Raw genomic sequence first — 8,984 nt, forward strand, 5'->3', positions numbered from 1 at the left:
TATGTGGCTCATTGCAGCTATACTTTATAGTGGAGTACCGTATATCCATATGGGTTTGATTATTGATTTGTATATTTGCAGCTTGTTATTTATATTCAGTTTGGACCTTTTACCTATTTGCCAAGACATTGTCTTCTTTTTAGCCGAATTCGTGTAACTTTCGCGGTAATATGTGGTTTCTAACTTAGTCCTGAATCAAGATGTAATCCTAAGTATATAACTGTTTTTGTTTTGGGTATCTCTATATTGTTTAATTTTACACCTAACATTTGATTTTTTCTTAATGTGAATATAATAAGTTTGCACTTGGTTGAGTTTACGTTAATTCTTTTCTTGTGGAGTCATTTTTCAAATTCGTCGATCTGTTTTTGTAAGACACTTGCTGCCTTGTGGAGGAAAACTAAGTATATTGTAATGTACACAGTGTCATCAATGAATACGTAAATATTCAAATAAAGCCATTATACGGCATAATAATTACCCTACTATAGGAGAAAACTATTTCTGTTTTTAATAAAATTTTAAATTTCAAACTTCTAGCAGCAGCTTTTCAAGGAAAATGGTCTAATGTAAGATATGTAGTTCGAAAGATGATAGTTCAAATGCCTACACGTGTGGAAAAGCGCACACTAGTTAGCTCAGCAGATGATTCGTAACAATAAAATTTCATAATTCGGCAATTTTGTGTGTTCCATCATGTCGATATCTATACCTTTCGATCTATCTTTTTGATACCTTATGATTTTTTGAAAAAAAGATGACTGTAAATTTTCAGCTCTCATAATTCAGAAAATTTAAACGATATCGAGCAACGGAACGTCGATTTTTAGGTTGTATATTGGATTCTACAAGCCCACCAAATTTTTAAAAAATCCAAAAATATGCGTTCAAAAATGTGATCACTTTGCGTGCAATGGTCCTCAATTATGTTAAGAGATTGTCTAAAGGAAAAAGTATTAAACTGGTGAAACATTAAATTTATTCCAAACTGTGAAGACAAATACGAAAGTATGAAATATTAAATACAAATCAAACAAACAAAAATATTACTAGAGACTACGCGAATAAATATTCAGCCGAATTTTTGAATAAAGTTCAATCAATATCACCACAACTACAAATTATTGCCAAAGGCCCGTAGGGCCTGAGGCTTCACTCTCCCAGTTGACTCCGTTTTGCGTTGTTACCTTTTTTGTGCAGAGATTTGCGCGGAACTGGACGTTACCATGCAGTCATCATTGGTGTCATTGGAAAGAACACGTTTTGAAGTTGTGCAAAAATTCTTGATACCTATGGCTAGATTTTGAAATAATCTCAAAACCGTTTTAGGTGTGTTCTCACTTGCTTTTGTACGGGCCTTCGGCATTCACCTGGAGTTTAGCCTGCTTACTCTAGGTTTTCTAGTATACAATAATGAAGATTATTCTATAAAGTATTAAAAAGTGATTTCCGTCGTGTTGCAGTTGTAATAATTATTTTATAATAAAAAATACGTTTTACTTCCTGAATTTGTGTACAAATCATGACAGTTTATTAACTTTTGAACAGCGGAGCCTGAATCAATCGTGACCCAAACTTAAAAACGTATACGAAGATACTAATCTAAAATTAAATACATAATTTTTAAACGAAGGGATTTCATATACTGAGGTGTTACATGCGGAGTAGGCGTAGTGGTAGGTGACTACTCTGCGGTATGTTATAACCCGACGCAACGCTTAAACACCTTCTTTGTGAAGGAAAAATAGTATAGGATTCGGATTTGGTCTAGACTTATACTAGCCTCTCGCTCGTTGGATACAAGGTTTGGAAAATACGCACTAAATAGTTATCAAAATTGAATAAATAACTATTATATATTATGCCAAAAGAAATGAATTGTTACAAAATCTGATTGTTACACTTCCTGGACGGAAACACAAGTATGATAATATGATGCGTAACCAAAAGATATTACAATTTTCTTAACTACTGAGGACAGAGTATCCAGATTTTGGTTGGAACTCACCAGATATTTAGACGAACAGAAACGGTTAACGAGTTTGATGGATTGCTCCCTTCTCTCTCTCTTCCTCTCGACGCACGGATGATGGAACAATGTTCTTGATAAATGAAACTATGGCTTTACACTAACGATAAGTCTAAATGTCTTTACACTAACAGTTCTATTTGCAAATGGTTTGAAACTTGAATCTTTCTTTAACGAGGAAAACTGACAAGGAAGGTTAGGGAACCCGGAAATTCCAAAAATTATGAAACTTCGCATACAAGTACAGTAAGTCATCCGTAATACGACCCTGTTTTCCGTTGGTGCCATAATTCGGTTTTAAAGAGTGAAATTACCCCTTGAAAAAAATTCGAAACTTTCTTTTTTGTGGAATATCTTAAAAACGGTGAGAGATATGAAAAAAAAGTTTAAACAAAAGTTGCACAGTTCTGTTGTGTTTACAAAATGGCGTCAAGAAAATTTTTGAAAAGTGCATAATTTTTTAGTTACCCCTCCCCCCCAACATTTTCTTGACGCCATTTTGTAAACACAACAGAACTGTGCAACTTTTGTTTAAACTTTTTTTTCATAACTCTCACCGTTTTTAAGATATTCCACAAAAAAGAAAGTTCCGAATTTTTTTCAAGGGGTAATTTCAACCTTTAAAACCGAATTATGGCACCAACGGAAAACAGGGTCGTATTACGGATGACTTACTGTACTTGTATGCGAAGTTTCATAATTTTTGGAATTTCCGGATTCCCTAACCTTCCTTGTGAGTCTTTTCGCGTGACACTTGGTTTTCACGAAACTCTGTTCGACGTATTTTGAAATACTAGGGGTTCCTCGGACAGAGAGACCGCGCACCTCGCGACTGTATGGCCGACTGTCCCGCTATTGCCCGTAATCGGTTTTTTATTATGGCCGAAAATGCTGATTTCGCATGGGTTGAGAAAAAGAGTTCACTAGTATATTGACCTGTTGGAATGTCGATGCATTGGCACATATTTTCGACGCAGCGTTTCGAGAAGAAGAGAGAATTTGTTGACGCTGGTGACTCTAAGGAGGTCAGTCAATGAACCGATTTCCTGATTGCTAACGCTTTCGTAACTTGAAATTGGAGACAATGGAATTTTCTTTGTCGGGACGTAACAGAGGTAATTATTTTTAAAAGAACATGTGTAAAATTTAGAAAATGAAAATAATATAAAATACAGAATTAAATTAAAATTGTGGTTCTCTCCATAGTCCGCCTTCCGAAAGTTAAACTAAAAGTTGGTAACTCAAAATTCTTATATGTACAGTTGTAAGTTAATCAAAATTTGTATAAATGTGCATTGTACAATACCGAGCATAGTAGGCTTCCCTAGGGAAAATGGTATTTTAATGGTAAAATATTAATGGTGCGTAAACGTTTATTAGGACAAATTTTGTTTAATATTTATTTTATTATCAATAGTTTTTAAAACTTTATATTCTGAAACTTAAAAGTTACAAATTTTGAAATTTAATGTTTTAAACCTGGACATTTGAATTTTGATATATCCTTATTGCACATAACGGTTGGAATAATATTATAATGTGTATACAAAAACGAATCTCTATGTTGAGGGACACTGACCATCAGACAAAGGCCTAGCTCTGTCACCAGAGTCGATAGGTTTCGAGCCGTACCAGACCTAAGGGTCTGGGGCAATAAACACATTGAAGGCCCGGGGCCGTTATTTTTCTTTCTGAAAGTGGCCGCTAGTTTTCTGCGTGCATTTTCAGGAGGTTTCATTCCTTGCTCGTTCACAGAACAGTAAAGACGTCCTTCTAAGTTTTTATAATAAATATAGTGAGTAAAATAGAATTACTGAGTTTTTTATTAAATTAAACCCATAACTCCAATAGGTTATGGGCCCAGTATCGTTTTAATTAATTAGTTTTTTTATATAGTGATAATTTTGTGTGTTTTAAACAATAAGGTGTAATTATAAAGTGATTAAACTAGTATTAAACTATAGTGAGTGTAGTGAAATTAAACTATAAATATAACCGTTTGTGTATTAATAATCGAAGATATTATTTAAGTGACTAAAAACAATGGAGACTGGATCAAACATGAAGAGAAACATTAAACCGTTTGATGGCGAGAAATATAGTACTTGGAAATTCAGGATTCGTGGACTTTTAACAGAACTGAATGTGATACACGTAATTGATGATCCAGTTCCAGGACAATTAACAACTGAATGGATTCAAGCAGATAGAAAAGCGAAGAATAATATTATTGAATATTTATCAGACTCATATCTGAATTTTGCGCAGACAAATAATACTGCAAGAGAGGTATTGAGTAGCTTAGATGCAATCTATGAAAGGAGAAGCACTGCTTCTCAGATAGCATTAAAGGAAAGATTGCTTGAATTAAAATTAAAGTCTGATTTACCGTTGATGAAACATTTCAAGAATTTCGACGAATTAATTACTGAGTTAGCAGCCGCAGGTTCTATATTAAAATAAAGTGATAAAGTAGCGCATTTATTATTAACACTGCCATCCTCTTACGATGGTATAATAACAGCGATTGAAACACTCGCTGAAGATAATTTAACGTTGGCGTTTGTGAAAACAAGGTTATTATATCACGAAGTAAAATTAGTGAATGAGTGTCGTAATAATAGTCTAAAAGTACTTAGTATTGGTTATAAAACAAAGGATACAAAAAGATACAATCCTAGAACATCAAGAAGGGTTAATAGAAATCAGTATCACGATAAAAATAGAGGATCATTTAAATTTAATAAATCGTACGTGAAAAAGTGCTATCAATGTGGTAGAACAAACCATTTGCAGAAGGACTGTTATTATTATAAAAGACAACAAAAAATACCAATAATATTGATGTGAATAAAACAGCACAAACTGTTCAATTAACACAACCATCCACGTCTACAGAAAATTATAATACATCAAGTTTCGCATTTATGGTGGGCGAATATCAGCAGGAAAATATAAATAATCACAATAAAATTACATTTATTTTGGACTCGGGTGCATCAGATCACCTTATCAATAACAAACTTTGAAGATCTACAAATGCCGATAAAACTCTCGGTGGCGAAGAATGGGACGTACATTGAAGCGAAGAAGAAGGGTTCAATTGGTGTTATTACATACCAACATGGGCATCCAAGGAACTCTAGAGGATGTGTGCTACTGCCCAGATGTACCATATAATTTACTCTCTGTCCGAAAAGTTCAACAAGCAGGGATGACTGTAACATTCGATGACAAGGGTGTAAGAATAGGTAAAAATGGGAAAACAATAATGTCAGGTAAGGTCTTGAATAATTTAACTGGCATCGAATTCATAGTTGTTTCTAATTTAAAAAAGCATGTTGTTCAAGCAATTAGTGCTGAACAAAATGATTATAAATTATGGCATCAACGTTTTGGACATATTAGTAAAAATAAATTTTTAGAATTAAAAAACAAAGAAATGTTTACTGATATAAAACAAATAGAAAAAGTTGATGTCAACGATAATTTGTGTGAAGCTTGTATTAATGGAAAGCAAGCGCGACTACCATTCAGAAAAGTAAAAGACAAAAGTCATGTGAAACGTCCACTGTTTATAGTTCATACGGATGTTTGTGGTCCAATCACTCCTAGTTCAATTAATGAAAGAAATTATTTTGTACTCTTTGTTGATGAGTACACTCATTATTGCGTCACATATATAATCGCTCGTAAATCGGATGTATTTTCTGTTTTCCGAGATTATGTTGCAAAGAGCGAAACTCATTTTAATTTAACATTAGTAAACTTGTATTGTGACAATGGTGGAGGGTATTTGTCAACCGAGATGAAAGAATATTGTATTGAAAAAGGTATTAGTTACCACTTAACAGTTCCACGAACCCTACAATTAAATGGTGTGTCGGAGCGAATGGTAAGGACAATAACTGAAAAGGCTCGTGCGATGATAGCAGGGGCTGGTTTAGAAAAAGTTTTTTGGGGTGAGGCTGTCCTTACTGCAACATTTCTAATAAATATAACTCCAACTAAGGCTTTAAAAGAGACGAAAACACCATATGAATTGTGGCACAATAAGAAGCCGCAATTACAGTATTTAAAAATTTTCGGTTCGACAGTTTATGTGCATAATAAAATTAGGCAATCAAAATTCGAAGAAAAATCATGGAAAGGCATCCTAGTTGGGTATGAACCGAATGGGTATAAAGTGTGGAATGTGGAAGGTGGTAAATTTGTTGTGGTTAGAGACGTTATTGTGGATGAGGTTAATTTTTTGCAATCTAGGCCTATAATAATACAGTCTAAAGGGGTTAATTCTGAAAACTCTCATGATAAAACTGATTTGGTATCGAGGCCTGTAGAGGTACAAATTGAAACTGATTCACCTGACATGCAGTCAAAATCAGTAGAGTCTAATAAATCTGATAGTAATAAATCAGATGTATCAAGGTTAAAGACTGTAGAAGTAAATAAAAATAACGAATTAAGTTCTGGACTTAATAAATCTGTAATTGAAACAGATATACAAAGCTCTTCATCTTGTAGAATTCAGAATAAAAGACAAATATCTCCGGAACCGAGAAGGAGTAATAGGATCAAACAACGTCCACCTATTTCTTATAATGAGATTGATGAGCAAAATGATTATATCATGAGTGCTCAATCTCTTGTGTGCAAAATTCCTGTTTCGTATCATGAAATTAAAAATAGGGATGATAGAGTTCAGTGGGAACGAGCAATTGAAGAGGAAATTAATTCTCTTTTAGTTAATAATACGTGGACACTAGTACCAAGACCTAAAAATCAAAATATTGTTGATTCCCAGATAGTACAGAAACATCGTTAAAACATCTTAAAGATATCTGTTCAAGATATTGAGGATATCTTATGAATATCTGAAAGGTCCTGCGAATGCCTGAAATACGTCCTGTAAATATCCTATCTTAGAAAACAGGTTGGCTTAAAGATATCGTACAAACGTCACAGAAAAGTCCTTAAAACATCTTAAAGATATCTGTTTCAGATATTGAGGATATCTTACGAATATCCGAAAGGTCCTGCGAATGCCTGAAATACATCCTGTAAGTATCCTATGTTAGAAAACGGGATGTCTTAAAGATGTCGTACAAACGTCACAGAGATGTCGTTAAAACATCTTAAAGATATCTGTTCCAGATATTGAGGATATCTTACGAATATCTGAAAAGTCCTACGAATGCCTGAAATACGTCCTGTAAATATCCTATGTTAAAAAACGGGATGTCTTAAAGATGTCCTATCGATATCCGACAGATGTCTTACAGACGTTTTAAAGTTGTCTTATGAATACCCTAAAGATATCTTACATATATCCTACAGATGTCTTATAAATGCTGTTTAATTAAAATACAATCGTTTTTAGTATAATAATATTTTATTCAAAATATGCAAAGTATTCATTCAAAATTGTTTCGCAATTACATTTTTTCTATCGAAAGCTCTTCTTAACCAATTTTGGAGTAACACCTCCGTTGTCCTTTCATTATCGGCAAGGTTTGCCGTTTCAGCAACAGCTAAAATAAGAATTTGTACATGTTCAATTATACAGAAATCAACATTGGAAACATTATAAACAGAAACGGAATCTAAATTATTAAAAGAATCAATATTCTATGAAAGATTTTCAGAAAATAATGAAAATATATTAAAAAATAATAACAACGAAATAATAATCACTTTATTTACTTACGCTCTTTTTGAATAATCAAAATCCAACAAACAGCAAATAGCTAATACTGCACGACACACAAAGCGAAATACAAACTTCAACGACTCGCAGGAAACTGACCTGACTTGTACTGACCGTCTTCTTTATAACACCCCGACTTGGAGGACCTTTCCTTAAGAAGGGGAAACGTGCTGACAGAACGCATATGACCTGCCTCAAAACATTGTCCGAAAGGGTCTAGCCGGATAAGCATAGCGAATCCTGCTTTTCTCTATCTTAAGAGGCCAAGGCAATTGGTTAAATATTGTATATTTCTTCAGCTACACTCCCAAATGATTGAAAATTGTATTAGGAATCGTAATGATATTAAGAAAAAAACGCGTTTACACATTTCAGTATTACCCTTCTTATGAAACTATGTTAGATTCATATAAAAATTCTTCAGGGCTACCTGAACAACACGAACTGACCAGTCACACTTATAAATACATTTAGCATTCGTTCCATTGAAATTCGTTCCATTTAACAATGCGTTCGAATAAATAATACGTTCGTTTCGTACGTTATAAAGATGCCTTAAAGACATGAATTTCAGCTGTCTTTACAACGTTCGTTTCGTACCCTGTAAAGATGCCTTAAAGACATGAATTTCAGATGTCTTTACAACGTTCGCTTCGTATCCTATAAAGATGCCTTAAAGACATGAATTTCAGATGTCTTTACAACGTTCGCTTCGTATCCTATAAAGATGCCTTAAAGACATGAATTTCAGATGTCTTAACGACGTTCGGGACAAAATATCGTAAAGATGTCCAAGTAAGGTCGTAAGACGTTCAGACCTAAAATGGTCGTAAAATGGATGTCTTTAAGACATCGTGTGCTATCTGGGTTGTAAGTGGGTATTTACTATTATAAAATAATTTTTAACAAAAAATACAACCGACTTCGAAATGCACTAAAAAGTATGAAATAATTTCTACTTCATTTATACAAATACCCAACAGCTATTAATAAAACCTATTTACTCGTTAAATAGTATACTAAATACATTTCAACCTTTTCGGAGGCGGCGCAAAATTAAAAACTTTTCTTATACTAGAAAGATTCAAGCGTCGATAACCTATCAAATCATTATTGACAGCATCGTATATTCGGGTATTTTTAATTTTGCGCCGCCTCCGAAAAGGTTGAAATGTATTTAGTATACTATTTAACGAGTAAATAGGTTTTATTAATAGCTGTTGGGTATTTGTATAAATGAAGTAGAAA

This window comes from Osmia bicornis, chromosome 10 (assembly GCF_907164935.1).
Source record: "Osmia bicornis bicornis chromosome 10, iOsmBic2.1, whole genome shotgun sequence".
Lineage (NCBI taxonomy): Eukaryota > Metazoa > Arthropoda > Insecta > Hymenoptera > Megachilidae > Osmia > Osmia bicornis.